The following is a 15,904-nucleotide window of genomic DNA, read 5'->3' as shown; positions in this document are numbered from 1 at the left end:
CAGAGGAGAAGAGATTCCATGAGACCCATGTGCCAGGATGACTTGGCCAAAATCAGTTGGCTCTGTTTTTCCCACTGTTCCAGGCTGTAACCGAAAGCCCTTCTCAAAATGTGCTACCTCTCATTTGACGGTAGCAAGGCCTTCGAGTGCAGAGTCCGTGGAGGTTACCTTTCTGCGTGAACACATATGGACAGCAACATACATGCATGTGCAGGGACACCTTAGACACATGCGGCTTCCATGCATGCATGCTATTGATCAAGAGTCCAGGTTTACTGCGGTGCCCGGATGGATTCCAGGGCATGAGATAATAGAACAAAATACATGAAATCTACTCTGAGGTCAGTTTACTATCTTGTTGAAGACATGTTGATATCTTAAAGAGGGTTGGGTCATCTTTTGAACTTCATTTCTCATGGTTTTGCCAAGGGCAGAAGTTGTACTTACGAGGGCACTTGTCCAGAATAGACAGATCCATAGAGACAGGAGCAGATTAGTTGTTGCCAGGAGCTGGGGGTGGGGGGCAGCAGGGAATGTGGAGTGGCTACCTAATGGGTACGAGGTTTCTCTGGGGATAATGAAAACGTTCTGGAATTAGATAGTAGTGATAGTTGTTCAACATTGTGACTTTACTAAAAGCCCTTGAATTATTATACACTTTAAGATGGCTAAAATGGTGAATTTTAGGGTAAGGGAATTTTATCTCAATTTGCCAAAAAAAAAAAAAAAAAAAAGAGAGAGAGAGAGGGACAATGAACTAAGACCATTAAGCCAGGGCACAGATGTCAGATCTCCTAAGTGCTAAAGAACCGAAGACTGCATCCTGAGGATGGCTAAGAGGTGCTCCCAGGGCCTGGGGCAGGGCTGGGAAAGAGGATGCTTTCATTCCAGCACCGGAAAGAAGCAGGTGAGGAGTCTTGGGGTCAGGACTAGTGGGAACATGCTGATGCAGTGTGTACACAGAAGTGTCCGGAAGGCACCCACTCACCTTTTTCTGGCCATTGCCCCTGTTTGGCTGTTTTTTCTGATGCTAGATTATGTTCTATAGAATAAGAGCAGGGAGTGCTCCCTAAAAAACGTAGGTCTGATGTCTCAAAGCACAGCCTCTGCTTTTCTTTGCCTGGGATTGAATCTGACCTAGACGGATCTTAGTTCTGATGCCATCTGGTATTGCTTGAGCCTCTGTGCAACAGCACTGGGGTCGCTCCAGGTAGCTTGAACCAGCACGGAAGTGCAGGATGCCAACTTTCCCAGTTTCCGTGGCCAGAACTTAACCCACACATGTTGACATATACTGTGCATTTCTCCCTGACAATCAAGCCCAGTGTCATTTCTGAGTTCAGTTCAAGAGGAAACCAGCTTAGTTCTAAGGTAAATGAAATTGTGCTTCTTATTTGGGAAGTGAGAAGGCTGAGTAACTGATGAAGATTTTTTTTTTAATCAGCTCTCTTACAAAACATTAATGTCAAGCCTGAATTTAGAAGTGTCATGTAAAAAGTTTTTTATTTTGTTCATACAGCAGGACTGAAATGGTCTCCTCTGGCATAAACTCTTTTGTCTTGAAAAATACCAGTAATGAATGCTATGAATTTCTGTATCGGAAAATTTGAATCACCCTGGGATCCACATGAGTTCCTTGATGAAAATGTGAAATTAATTTTGTACTAAATAAAACTTGAAAATGGTTTCAATTACAGGGGGGAAAACGTGAAATGAAGACAGTAATTCCACTGTATCATATTCTCGCTTCATTATTCTGAATTTTTTTAAAGAAAATCATTTCTAGATACTGTACCATTTCATAAAGATGTTGAGACTGTGAACACTGGAGTTTGTGGTAATAGTACAAACCTGTCCCCTTATAAAGAATTGGCCAAGGCTTTGGGGTGATGGAGGAAGGGAAGCAGAAACAAGTATTTATGGAGCATCCTTTATATGCCAGGATCTGGGCTAGGAAATTTCACATATGTTCTCTTATTTGATACTCATGACTGTCTGGAATAAATATTGTTATCTCTGTTTCAGATGGAAAATGAAGGCTCAAAGAGATCATAGAAGATGACAAAAGTGACAGAGGTTGTAAACCAGCAGAATGGGAATCCTAAAGTCTGCTTTTCTTTGCAACCTCTAACCCATCACTGAGGGCAGCCAGATAGGCTCCCACACCCCACACAGAAGGCATTTCTCCAGCCTTGCTCCTGGTCAGCCTGAGTGCACTCCCTGACACCTTCTACCTGGCCTGGGTTCCTATTCTTAGTCTTCACCCCTTACCCACATAGCTGACCCTTTTGAGAGGGTCCTCAGGATATGCCAGGAACTGCGGTCTGAGGATAAAAGTGAACAAAGCCACAGTTCCACTCGCTAGGAGCTCAATTTGAAGTTGAACTTCGCAACATTTAACTCAGTGTCTTCACCTTAAAATGGTGAGAATGATACTTGGCCCGAAGGGCTCTCTCGTGGGTTAAAGTAGCGTCAAGTGTCTTGCATGGGGACTGGCTTGAAAGAGGAAATCGAGCTATATTAGTTCTCGTACTAGTACCTCTAGTTTTTGGCAAAAGGCAGAAAAGAAACTTCCTTGGAAATGTTAAGAGGCATCAGATGGAGTTGGAGGCAGACAGCATTTGAGGGGTGTCTTCTGCTGGTTGCTACCAAAATCTTGGTGTTCTCCCAACAAATCTGAATATAATATAGCTTTTAACCATCAGGGTAATTTAAAGACGGGTTTGGTGGTGGAATTTTATGGTTGCAGGATGAGACCTGAGTGGAAATGGCTTCTTGGCCACGTTTTGCGTGTGATGCCTCTTGGGGTCTCCATCTCTATCTACCACTGTCAAAAATGGGTCCAAATCAGAGCAGGAAAGGGGAAATGTTTTCCTCACTCCAACACGCAACTCTGCTGCTGGTCAAAAGAAGCCCTTTTTAAGGAGCCAGCTCTTTGGGAATGAAGTGGAAGCTGCACTGTTCAAAGCAGAATGAAGATTGTCATTGCAAGCGGTGAGGGGCCTCTCCCAGGGACGTGACAAGTAAAGAAAAGACAAACAAACTGAAGAAAGAGTGAGTGCTGGTGCATGTGGAGATGAAGAGCTGCACATTCTGGGCGTGGGGAACTTGGTGGGGGCCCAGGGCAGAGCTGTACCTGTGGTCCTGGGCACATAGGTACCTACCACTCACTTTACTGCTTTTCCTAAATTTATCAGAGCAGATCCACCCTGTCCCCTCCTGTTGCCCTATAAGGCAAGTAGAAGGAAGGACACAGGAAATTGAATGTCTGGGGTGTGTTGGGCACGCTGCAAAAGAACATGGTGACTTTAATTCCTTTAGTCCCCAGGGCTACTACTCTTAGAAATACTGGGATTGCTCTTCCCGTTTTGCTGGTAGGGAAACAGCTTCTCAAGGATAAGAGCCTTTTGTCTTTGGGGGTGTCTGCTTGTAAAGCTTAGAACACATAAAGGAAATATAATTTGGCATCATGGGTGAGGGAATACATACTGTTTATGCTAAGTATTTCACCCCAAAGATGTGCCCCTTAATCCAGTCCCTAAATTCTCAATCACTGCTTGTGGGTCACGTAACATGGTTCATCTGCCTACACAGCACGCACATTACTTTGCAACTGAGAAGATGCTGGGGAATAATAGTAACGATCCAAGTCCATTCAGGTTTGGCAAATCAACAAACTTTTCAAGCCCTTTGAAAACAAATCCAGACAAAATGCAAAGGGCTTGAAAATGATCATTATGATTTGGAAATGGACCCTTTGCCTCCCATATCCACTGTGTCCTGGATTAAAGTTGCCTTTAGCTTCCTTACCTTAAAGACAACGATGAAACATCGTCCTACCACTCTGGGCTTACTGGCAACATGGTTTTGGACTGTGTTCCTTGGAATCCCGGGGTTCCTTGAAGGATCCCCATGGATCCTTTCCTTGGGGAAAGGTTGTAGTGAATCTGAAGAGGCTCCCGGCTGTCTCCCTCTTACACACCTCTTCCCTCCCCTCGCCCACCTATACTTTGATGAGAACAACTCTGCTTTTATTGGTTCTATGTATTGGCCTTCCCCTTTTGCTTTAATTTAGAAAAGCTACATCGCAACTAACAACAACTTCAAAATCAAGGCTTGAGGAATGGTAGCTCTTGGAATCTAATACAAAAAGCCCTCCTTTGGGAGATGTACCTGAAGGTTAATGGCTTGGAGAGTTTCACCTGAGGGGGTATGAGCCAGAATTTAGGAAAGCACGTTTCACTTTCCAAAATCATGTCAGCTTTCAGAACTGAAAAAGAACAAACCACTGCAAATACAGAATATATCAGAAAAAGAACAAAGTGTGGCAACACCACCAGTGAGATCAGACTCCCTTTAGCCCACAGACTTACTGATTGGAGTTTTCTGATGAGGCAGACAGACTCATGGAAGGCTGCCAGGAAATTCTGGACATCAAATTGCTTTTGCTAAGCCAACCCAGCGGTATAGTAAAGAGCTAAGGAGTCCCAGGAGAGGGGTGGGAAAGGATTGGTCTCTGTTTCTCTACCCCTGATGTGGGCCTTTTTCGATTAGGAAGTGGAGTGTGAAGGAAGTTATCGGGGGTGAAATCAACTCAGCAAGAAACCTTTTTAGACCAAAGCCCAAGGAAAACTAATAAAACCAGTTGGGCCGCTTCATGCTTATCATATGTTGTGCATGTAGGTCAGCTCGCTTTACAGCAGAGACAGACACCCCCAAAACAAAACACTCAGTTCTACAAAAGGATTTCCAAGCCCCTAAAGGATGGCCTGGTTCTTTCAAGGGACATTTGCTATTTGAAACTCTAGCACAAGCAAATATCTGACACACAATTTCTAAATTAATGATTGAAATGAAATGGTGCCTCGTCTATGGACTGGGGATTATATTCGGCTGGGAGAAACCAAGCCCCCCAAAGCAGAGCCTTAAACAAATTACTGGTTCTATTTTTCTTAGACGATGAGCAGTCTGGAGGCACACAGCTGCTGATCTTGGAACTGTGGCTCAATGATGTTCGGGTCCATCTCAGGTTTCTTCTCTGCAGAGCAACGGTTGTTCCCCCTTCTCCTCTGGCATCTCGTTCATGTTCTAGATAGGATGAAGAGGGGAGACACTTAAGGTGGCTGAGTCTGCCTTCCTCCTCCTCCTCCTCCTCCTCCCATCCCCACATCTTAAGGGGCTCTCTGGTAACTTCATCCAACAACTTCCACTTATATAACTTAACTAGAACTATGTCACGTGCCATTCCATCTGAAGAGGAGGCTTGGAAATGAAACATTTTAGTGGGGCGTCTTGTTGTTCCCAAGAAAATTGGGGCTAGTTTCCAAGGTAGAGGGGAGAGGGCATACCGTTCTGACAGTCGTAGTGTCTACCAGAAGATTCCTTCCTCTGAACTCCTCGGGACACATCCATAAGTCCTCTTGGCCTGCTCCATTCAACCTTTTATCGCACTTCGTTCTCACTGTGATTTCCTTGTCCTTTCTGTAACGGGCTGTGATGTTCCTCATGACCTCCGGTTCCTCACTGGAACATCACACCGTGTGTGATATCATATCATCCTCTGGCAGATAAGGGTACAAGTGAGGCTCACGCTGAGTCACCTCCCTGTACATGGAGACTGTTGAATTCAATCCTTGGCAGGTAAAGCAACTGGATCTGGGCTGGAGAAAGCTCACTGATAACTATGGGGCTTCCTTTCAGGGTTCGCTGGCATGAGGTCGAAAGTGCACCAGTGCCAAGTCCACAGTTGATTCAAGAGTAGCTACTGTCCAAGGATGCAGCTGAGAAATATTTCAAACTTGGATTGTATTTTTGTCCCCTCCTCAGTAGTAGGTGACCTCAAGTCCTACTTTGCCAAAAAAAAAAAAAAAAAAAAAAGATGAGGTCGTTTGACTTGTGTCCTTTGTGCATTAGAAATTGCTGTATTTGGGGCAGCCCGGGTGGCTCAGTGGTTTGGCGCCTGCCTTCATCCCAGGGCCTGACCCTGGAGTCCCGGAATCGAGTCCCACATCAGGCTCCTTGCATGGAGCCTGCTTCTCCCTCTGCCTCTCTCTCTGTCTCTCATGAATAAATAAATAAAATCTTTAAAAAAATTGCTGTATTTTTACCCTTCCTCTTTGTTTCACATGGATTCTGAAGAATCCAGTTGTTGCTTTGTTCCAGTGCTCACCTCCCACCTCTGCCCCATGGCTCTTGACCCTCCCCTCCTCCCCTCCTCCCATGCCTTGTTTTACTATCAAGCTCTCTTTCCCTTGCCTTTGCAGTCCCTCCACCTCAACCAGAGCCTTCTTGTTCATACACAGACCATCATGCTACTCTGCCCTTTGTCCCTCCCTCCAGCCTACGGCCCACCTCCCACTCACTTGATAGAGGACCTTGTCTCTCTCTGAATTCTGGTACCTACTCTCTCCTCTTCACATCTAAGAGTGGTAAGAGCTCAGGAAAAGACTGAACGTTAACGACTGTTTGCTCTGGATTGGAGAAATTATTGGTGATTATTTATTTATTTATTATTTATTTATTTATTTATTTATTTATGCTAGACATAAAGAGAGAGAGAGAGAGAGAGGCAGAGACACAGGAGGAGGGAGAAGCAGGCTCCATGCCGGAAGCCCGAGTGGGACTCGATCCCGGGACTCCAGGATCGTGCCCTGGGCCAAAGGCCGGAGCTAAACCGCTGAGCCACCCAGGGATCCCCGGAAACTTTTTTTTTTTAAAGGAATCTGTTTCTTTATTCTTGTATACACTTTCTATTTTTTGACACCAAGCATGTTACTTTTAATTAGAAAGATAGCTTAAAGTTGGATAACTGTCTACCTAGAAAAACAAGTGGATGGGTAAGAGAGAGAATAGAAATCAAGAGAAGTGGAGTTAGAAATTATTTCCTAATTCATCAAATGTCACTAACTTGGCTTCCTCATTTATAAAATCCATAAAATGGCAACCATAATGCTTACTCTCCATAACTCCCGGAGCTTTTGGGAAGATTAGATGAATTAATATATGTTGGAATGATTCTTAAATTATCTGTGGTAAGGACCAAGTTTGTTACTATTTTTAAGAAATGGATTAACTAAATGGTTATTTAGATTTCCTTCGTTTTTACCTAATGTCCTTTATCTGTTCTAGTATCCCCTCCAGGATACCACATAATATTTAATTGGTCTGACTTCGTAGCTCCTCTTGGCTATGACATTTTTCAAATTTGCCTTTCTTGATTACTTTGACAGTTTTAAGGCATAGTGGGCAGTATTTTGTAGAATGGCCCATTATTGGAATTTGTCCGATATTTTTTTCTCATAAAACCGGAGTTAGGAGCTATTGGGACAAAGACCACAGAGGCCATCCTCATCATGTCGTATAGAGGGTACAAGCTATCAACATGATTTATGACCATTGGTGCTAACCTTGATCACCTGGTTAGAGGATTTATTTCTCTCTGATTTCCATTTTGTTTATATGTGGTCCTATTGCATGTACACAGTTCTGTGCCACATGCAACTCATTGAGGTGGCTTGTCACGTGTGTGGATGTCACAGCCATGTCAAATTGCCAGAAAGTTTCCAAGGCTTACTCTCAACTTTTCCCGCTTATCTCATCACAGGCCAATAACAGTCTGCAGACTGGCCTGGGTCCATGGCCACACTTCAAGTAGCTCTGTGCTAACGCATACAGCACAAGGAGGTTTTAATAAATCATTGGAAATCAAACTGGGCATGATTCAGACACAAAAGGTGAACTTGAGTTGGAATCTTGACATCATGGCAGTGAGCATGGGAAGGAGTCTTGGGGGAGAGACTTTTCAGTCCCTTTGTCCTACATATGTGGAGTGTGAGCCTCAGGGGAAAGGATAAGGTGGCTTCCCATGGGAATATGTGGTGGCAAGCTGGGTGTCCTGTCCCTAACTAGGGCTCTTCCCACCATCTGACTCTGATCAGAATCATTGAGGGTCGTCCTCTGAGGAAGAGCAGGGAAGAAAACAGAGGAGGAATGGGGGAGAGGGCTTAGATCTACAGCAAAGCTAGATTTCTCCCTGATGTTCTGACCTTCTGCCACCTTGCAAAAACTTAAATGAGCAGCTAAGAAAACCAGAATGTTTGAGGAGAGGCTGAGGTGCCTACTTGGAAATAGTTGGTATTCTGATAATTGGAGGTAATTTATGCTTTCAAGATAAATAAGTCAGTCTCCCTCTGGCACTGTTGTATCTGTCTTGTCTCAGGGCAGGTCAGAGAGAAAGAAATCCAGGGCTAAGTGTGGAAAACAAATCAGTAAGTGGCAGAGTTGTCCCTTCCCTCTCCCTCCACTTTTACTTTCCTTACAAAAAAAAAAAAAAAAAAAGGAAGAAAGCAAGAAAAAGAAAAAAAAAGGTGGAACGGAGATGTGGGTGAAGGACTAGGGAAACAAGAAATCAGGGACACAGGAGAGGTTTACTCATTTGACTCCTTTTTCTGTGGAAATGTATTTAGGATTAAATTAGACATGACATTTAGTAGACTTGCAATGGAAAAATATTTTCTTATACCTGAAGGAGCTCTGGGAAAACGGAAGAGCCTGGCAACCAGGCTGGCCCGGCCGGGGTACGGTGGGTAGGTCAGGCCATGGCTGTATGGTGTGATAGGCTGCACAGGAGCCATGGTGTCATGGACAAGGGGACCTTACCTGCTTGTTAACCACCCCTCATTTGCCTTTCTCTGATTTTGGAGTTTTTTTATCTTTGGAAGGGAGAGGAGATATAAGAAATGGATGTTATCTGACTGGGATGTCACAGACTTCCACGACCACCCATGGCCTATGTGAAGAAGTCCCTGACCCTCACTGTGGCATACTGGGCACCCCACAACCTGGGCCAGCTTCCTCTATGTCACTGTTCCCCTCTACCCTTCTGCACCTATTCTTTCTTCATCCTGGAAAGGCCTCCCTCATCACTCGTTGTTGAAATCTCATTCAGTCTTAAGGCTCCAGGTCAAACATTCCCTCCTCTGAGAAGCCTAATCCAACTCCTTAGGCTCAATCAACAGCCCCAATCCCACCCCTTGCTGCCTATTGAAAGTCTAAAGCCCACAGCACTCACAACATTGTTTTCAACAATAATTTATATGCAAGACATCTACAGGGTGCTACTGTGTGTCAGGCACAGTGCTAAGAGCTTATATAACTGTCTTAACGAATCCCAGGAGGATCTAGCAAGTGGGAACCAGGATTACCTTCCTTCTGCTGATGGAAAGGAGAGCCTCTAAGAGACCAGGTCGTTTGCTGACAGTGATACGGTCTATGCAAGAGGGGTTTAAACCCAGGACTTTCTCCTATTGAATCCTGACTCTAGCTGAACTACCTCACTCACCACACTCAGCCCCCACGTTGGTTATCCATGAACCTCACTTTGGCTCCAGGACCCCTCACGGCTGCAGCCTTCTTGGGAGCACAATGCCCATCAGATTGTCCTCTGAGTTCCCCCTTGACTCTGGGCCACAAAAGGAGCTGGGGACTATCTGTTGGCTGATTGTAAACTTGCTTGCTTGAGCTCCCTCTCAAAATCTTATCGCGGTAAAGCCTTGACTCAAAAGTCTGTAGCCCATACTGCTCACATAAGGAATAGCCTAGCAGTCCGGAAAAACCCAGAGTTGAGTGTTAGTGGCTGGGTGTGTGATTTCCTTGATACTGAGGGCTTTCATGGTTAGAAACAGAAGGCTTTTGAGCGCAAATGAAGCCTTTTTCTTAAAGACCAAACTAACTTCAGCTCTGTCCGTCTCAGATCTGCTGCAAAACTAGAAACTTTTCACATCAGTCTCTTCCTCCTGACTTGAGCAGAGATCTGTCATGAGTCTGTATCACCACCAAGCAGATGAAGCTTCTGCACCATCAAGAGTGTATTTGGAAGCCACTGGGTTGCGTCTTGTTTTGTCTCTTGTCTGGGGACAAATCCCAACTTCTAGGCTTTTGAAATAGCTCAAAGGATGGGAAGGCATGCCTAAAACAAGAAATTCAAACACATACACACACACAACTTTTATTTGTGTGTTTGTGGATATGCACTTACCTCATCAACTTTTATTGAGTCTCTAAACGGAGTTCGTTGGCATGTCCTTGAGAGGAAACAGAAGTGGAGGTCTTTGAAGAAAAGATTCATGGTGTCCTTGGAGCCAGAAGAGGCTTCGCCACCAGCCTCCAAGAGTGTTTCCCTTGCTTTGGAAAAGTAATTCTCAGCTATTCCCACACATTTCTTTTCCCACATGATGTTAGCAAGCTTTCCCCACTCAAACCCCACCGGGATTTTAAGTACTATTACAGGGCATTCACAACTTAATTTGGAGGACTAGCCTCTTGATAATGCTGATTCTTCCCATGTAGGAACATTGTGTATCTTTCCATTTTTTCATGTCCCTCAATCAGATTTTAGATTTGTCTCTAGGCAGCACTTGCTCATTTCTTTAACTGTATCTCTCAAGGTTTTGTATTGTTGCAGCTATGGTTGGGGTATAATGTTGAATTCATGCTATTTTGTTTTTCAGAAGAGGGTCTCCTGAAATTAGGCAAATAGGCTGGATTCCTATTGCGGGGTTTCCGTGGCCTCACTTCGTGGGCATGTGCTCGCGGGCAGCTGCACACTGCAGGAATTCGGACTTCGAGGGTGATGGGTAGGGAGAGGGGTCCTTAATCACCAAGCAAAGGTGGGTCTGAATCCATTGCTTCCCCAAACCCAGGGGCTTCAGTGATCACCTGTTGTTGCTCACACATCCGCAGGTTGGGGGAGATTTAGCTCATCTAGTTGGGGGCTTGGTTGGGGTCCTCTGCCTCTGGCTGTGGATGTTGAGTTTGTGTCGAGCTTGCTCTGCTACTCTTTAATTCTGCATGAGGTGGACTTAAGGTCTCTTAAGTTCTGGACATCAAACTGGTACGGCCAAGGCAAGCCATATGGCTGAATTCAAAGTTAGGGACGGTGTGCACACTATCCGGAGGGTGGAAGTGAAGCCACGGTCATGTCTCTGGCTGTTGCTCTCACTGGTGACCTGCTGACTTGCCCCACTGGTGTGCCCAGCAGCCACCCCGCAGCTCCTTCGCTTCCACCAGACTTCTCTCTTCAGCTGCTCTGAAGCATGGGCCAGGCTCATGGACAGCTCCACGGGGGTAGAGAAATCCACCAGCAATTCTGCAGATCTGCCTGAATGTTGGGGACTTGGAGGCAGTGAGACACCATATAGGAACTAGTGCGTCCTTGTGGGCTCCAGTTGGCCATTGCTCTGCCTCGCTTTGCATACAGCTTTCCTTTTCAAGGGCTGGATCCGCTGGCCTGAAGCCTGGCACCAAAGGCAAGCATGATGCCCTTCAAAGGACTGCTTAACTCACTCCCAAGATCCCAGAAGATCTCATCCCTATAATAAATCCAGCATATCCCTCCTTATGATTCTGATTCTCTGCTGGAACCCTTCCTCCTGTAGCAAGGGAAGGATATGTGGCCCATGATGAGGCCAGGGCCAGGGAGGGTAAAGAATTGGGGCCAGTAATTTATTCTCCCAGGATCACTGTGTACTCCGTACAAAGACAGGAGCTTACATGCAAACCCTTTCTGAATATTTTTGTAGGGGCAAAGGCAAGTGTCCTTCCAGTTAACTTTCAGAACACAGCAACTTTAAAAACCTGTGTGTCACATTTTGCTTAACTACAGATTTAACCCTGCTGCACTATCCACTTTAAATGATCTGAGAGACTTCCAGACAATGACCCCTCGGGAGAAGTTACCAATACTTCATTAGAAAGGGATTTTTAAAAAATAGGCTCTCTTTTCAATCAAAGCTGAAGGTCAGATCGCATTCTAACAAACGCCTCTCCAACAAAATTATGTAAAATAATTAAATTTCTAAGGTCTAAATCCTGACCCACTTACTTGAAAGAATATTTGATAGGTTAATAGGGTAAATAATTAAACAACCCTGGTCTCTTTAGAGTTCTTTTTAACAGGATTTGATCTTTAGTATAAATAATTTCTTCTCTCATTTGCCTACCACCATCCTGGATTCCCCGTTTGTTGCTGGTCGAAGCTGTGGGCTTAAGTAACACTTTAAACGTGAGTTTCCTAAGAAGCCTTTGTGCCTTTATTTTTTCTTAAAACAATTTTGGCTTGCCTGGCCTGGGACAGTGGCTTTGGGGCTTTTGGGGAGATAAGACGCTTCAATGTTTTCCTGACAGCTGAACTAAAGAAAACCTCTTACACACACGTCATCTGATTTGCCTCCTGTCATTTTGATCTCTCCTTCTGACAGTTCTGATCTAATTTTTCTTTCTAAAAAGGGTATCAATTTCAAGGTTCATAGTTCTCAGGATTTAGAATCTTTGATTAAAAAAGTGAAATTTAATCTTGATTCAAGGGTAGGGAATGTGAGCAAGTTTAGTGGGCTTCGCCTCCGATAGAAGACTCCTGTGACCAGTATTTATTATGGTAATGCTTTGTTATTATAAACCTCCTATGAATAATATTTTGGGGAACTACTGCACAACAAGGCATACATTATAACACCCCCGTTGGGAGGGGGGGTGACATCAACGAACTGAGAAGCACAATTATCTCATGGTTATGCATGCCTATGAAGTGTGTTATTACTTTTGTTTTTTACAACTTGTAGAATATTTTCATTGTAGGTGAAGCATCAGACACATTTTTATTCAAAGGAAGAGAAACAAAACGAAGGTTGTGTGTGCTGTGTGTTCTGAATAGTACCCTCGTGGCCCCAACCCTCTAGTTGGGGAGCTAATTTATAACTGAGCGTCTCACGGGCGCCAGGACATTCTGCTTTATTGTCTGTGTCATGGTCTTCTGATATCCATGGCACAAAAGGAGTCATTATTTGGAAATAGCGATTAGTCAGTTTGAACAGGAGGGTTTGCTGGTTTGCCTGCAGTAAATACGGTTTTAGGTTAATTTAGTAGAAAAAAAATTAGTAAGGCTTGGTGTTTGCTTGCTTGGTGTCCTAAAAAGCAAGTAATCCTGCAGCTGGCATTTACTTTGCCAGAGGCTTTAAGGCCATACAGAGAGGGCTCTGGGGGGAAAAAATAAGGCAAAGGATGGGGAAAGAAACTGAATTAGCAACTAAATACTAAGTGTCAAGTGATTAACTTAAAGTGTCTCTTTTAATCCTCACAATAACCTCCCAGGTGGAATTTACTCTCCCTTTTTGCAGAGGTGAGGAAATCCAGGCAGGTTGGGATGTTCAAATGGGCCGCGTGCACTGCTTGAACACGGTGGAGCAGATAGTCAAACCAGGGTCCCCTTGACTCCGAAGCTTAAACATGCCTTCATTCAACTAGCGCTTCTTAAAATGTGCTTAGAATGGGAATATTGTGGATGATGATGTGTGGAAAAGAGACAGAAGGAGGGATGGGCCATAATCAAAATGTATTTGGGGAATGTGAGATCAAAGACATTTATATGCCTTAAAAAAAAAACTGCAGAACTTCTCAGAGCATTTAATATACAATTATGCAGCATTTCTCAAATTTATTTGACCTGAAATTCCTTTCTTTTTCCCAGAAAGAGACAATATTAGAGCCCTTACAAATTCATTTTTCTTTTCAGTGGAGCATTTGGTGGTATTACTGTTCTGAGAAACACACCCACGTCTCTGCTGGCGATAGCCTGACGGTCTTACACATCTGTTTGGAGCTCCCTCAAGCAGTCGTGCTTGATTTGAATCCAGATATAGGATTTGCTCTGAGGAAAGAGTGAGTGAGCAAGTCTGAATCTGCGTGCAAGGAGGTTAGTGTGTGCACCCACTCCTTTGCTTGTCTTTTTATTTTGATTATGAACACTCTGGCCACTTGTGCATGCTTCCTTCCTTGTGCAGGCTCCTGCCCCAAGCAGACGTGGGAGGCAGGCCACATACACGGGTGATGCTATAACGTGATGTCCAGTGATGGTGACTGGATGCCCAGAGTATAATGCGAGCACAGAGGAAGGAGGGACTATACTGGAGAGGGGAAGGAGGGGCAGGAAGAGATGCCTAGGTTTTAGGGATGGAGTAGGATTTAGTCAAGTGTGTCAGAGCAAAAGAGTGGTTTACATTGAAGGAACAGTTCTAGGAAAGGTCTAGAGCCTGAGACAACACGATCTGCTTGAGGAAACCGAAGTAGTCCCAGCCATGGCTGGAACATAAACTAGGGGGCAGGGAGGGTAAGAGCAGAGCTGCTGGGATGGATGGTGGGCAGAGTGTCCATGGAAGACCTTGTGTCGGTGGAAGACCTTGTACATGATTGAGGAAACGAGATTAGTACATGAGGAGACACTGTGGGGTTTGAAAGAGCAAACAATAGGGTCAGATCTGGGTTTTGACAAATTCTTTCTGTGGATAAGGCCCCAGCCTGGAGTTGAGGAGGCTGGTGATGAGGAGGTCGGGGGGGGGGTGGGGTGGGGGGGGCAGAGTCACCTGCTGTATGGCCGTGGGAACAGTAATGGAGAAAAGAAACAGATTTGCTCCATATGTAGGAGGGCGGATGATTGGGGGCTGACTGGGAGTGAGAAGTGGAGAAGACGAAGGACGATGTAACTGCAGCTAGAGCACGGATTTGTTCATTTGTTTCCTGCTGAGGCCTGGAGAAAAGTGCACGGGGAACTTAGGAAGAGGTCTTAACTAGGACTTGTATGCCAAGTAGTCAGCAACTTAACTTGGGAGCAGAAGAGCCACAGGCTGCATGTCAGACCTGGGCCTAATTTCCACATGTACCACGTCCTGGCTGTGCTGAGTTGGACCAGCTCCACAGACCTTACTGTCCTCATCTGCAGGATTGGAGACAGCCTCTGGCCTGGGCTCAGGTGTGAGGGTGCCTTACTTGTGGCCTTCCTCTCTCTGTGGTGGGACTGATGCTGCCCATCGGGCTCGCTAAGCAGACAACCCCTTTCCCTCCTCACCGGAAGCTTTGTGCTTGGTGCAAGAAGTCAGTCTCCTTCTCAAATAAACAAGGACCATCCTTCTGACTTGGATATGTGGGAAATTGTGCTCCTCTGCTAATCCTTCCAAATGATCCCTCAAGGTCCAAGAAGGAACTTGCAGGGTGTTTGTGAGGGGCAGATGACATCACAGATATAAAACACTCTGTAAACCCTGAGGGTTTCTTCCATTTGGTTGTTATTATCCTGGACATGGATTCTGTTCTTTTCAACCATAAAACTTCCCTGGAGAGAATACCCTGGTAGGTTTTACTCTCTGTTCCCTTTGCTTTGTACTAATACTCCACAATTGTGGTGGTCTTTGTGATTTGCTGTGTTGCCAATGATGGTGAGTTATAGCCCTACTCCCGCTCATTTGCTTCCTTAGCCAATGAAGGAATCACCCAGCCACTAAGGCAGCCCTCCGTAGATGCCCTAAGGCTCTGAAGATCAAGTCCTAGTGCCCATGAGAACCTTCGGTGACTCCCTCTCCATCCAGAACCACAGAGGCGCTGTATTAGTATTCTTCTACTGTGTAATGCATTATCCCCCAAACCTAGCACCTTAATGTCAGAAACATTTATGTTACACTTTCTGTGTGTGTGTGTGGGGGGGGGTGGCTTAGGTGGGTGTCTCTGCCTCAAGGTCTTTCACAAGGTTGCCATCGTGATGTCAGCTGGCACTGTGGTCTCATCTGAAGGCTAGGGCGGGGGTGGAGGGGAGCCCAAGCCGAATTCTGTTCCCCAAAGTCTACTGGATGGAGAATTTGGTTCTTTGCTTTCCAGCAGTTGGAGCCTCTCATCAGTTCCTTGCCACGTGGGCCTCTCCACAGGGCAGCTCATGTCTTAGCAGCTGAATTCCATCAGAGCAATCACATGAGAGAGCAAGGAGGGTAAGGTCTCTTTGTAATGACCTTACTTAACATGAGTCGGGTTCCTCTAAGTCCTTAAAGCTCAGAACTCAGCTCCGTCTTTGGCCTCCTTATTCCAG

General features: G+C 45.2%; 3 long non-coding RNA genes across 4 annotated transcripts in view; 2 read left to right on the top strand and 1 right to left on the bottom strand.

Moving 5' to 3' along the window:
- Positions 1-5,375, top strand: part of LOC140608699 (uncharacterized) — a 35,637-nt gene extending 30,262 nt beyond the window's left edge. For both annotated transcript variants that reach the window (XR_012010670.1, XR_012010669.1), the window contains exon 4: positions 2,026-5,375. This is a non-coding gene — a long non-coding RNA (uncharacterized lncRNA). The remainder of the gene's footprint in view (positions 1-2,025) is intronic.
- LOC140608700 (uncharacterized) lies at positions 4,756-5,871 on the bottom strand. The gene is made up of 2 exons (XR_012010671.1): positions 5,349-5,871; positions 4,756-5,088 (listed from the first exon to the last, which is right to left on the bottom strand). It is a non-coding gene; the product is annotated as an uncharacterized lncRNA (long non-coding RNA).
- A 4,462-nt stretch (positions 5,872-10,333) lies between these two features.
- LOC140609454 (uncharacterized) lies at positions 10,334-15,585 on the top strand. Its single transcript, XR_012011284.1, has 3 exons — positions 10,334-12,061; positions 13,568-13,747; positions 15,303-15,585. It is a non-coding gene; the product is annotated as an uncharacterized lncRNA (long non-coding RNA).
- The last annotated feature ends 319 nt before the right edge of the window (positions 15,586-15,904 follow it).

Source organism: Canis lupus, chromosome 18, assembly GCF_048164855.1.
Source record: "Canis lupus baileyi chromosome 18, mCanLup2.hap1, whole genome shotgun sequence".
Taxonomy (NCBI): domain Eukaryota; kingdom Metazoa; phylum Chordata; class Mammalia; order Carnivora; family Canidae; genus Canis; species Canis lupus.
Note: the sequence above shows the minus strand (reverse complement) of the source record. Positions and strands in the feature narration are given on the sequence as shown.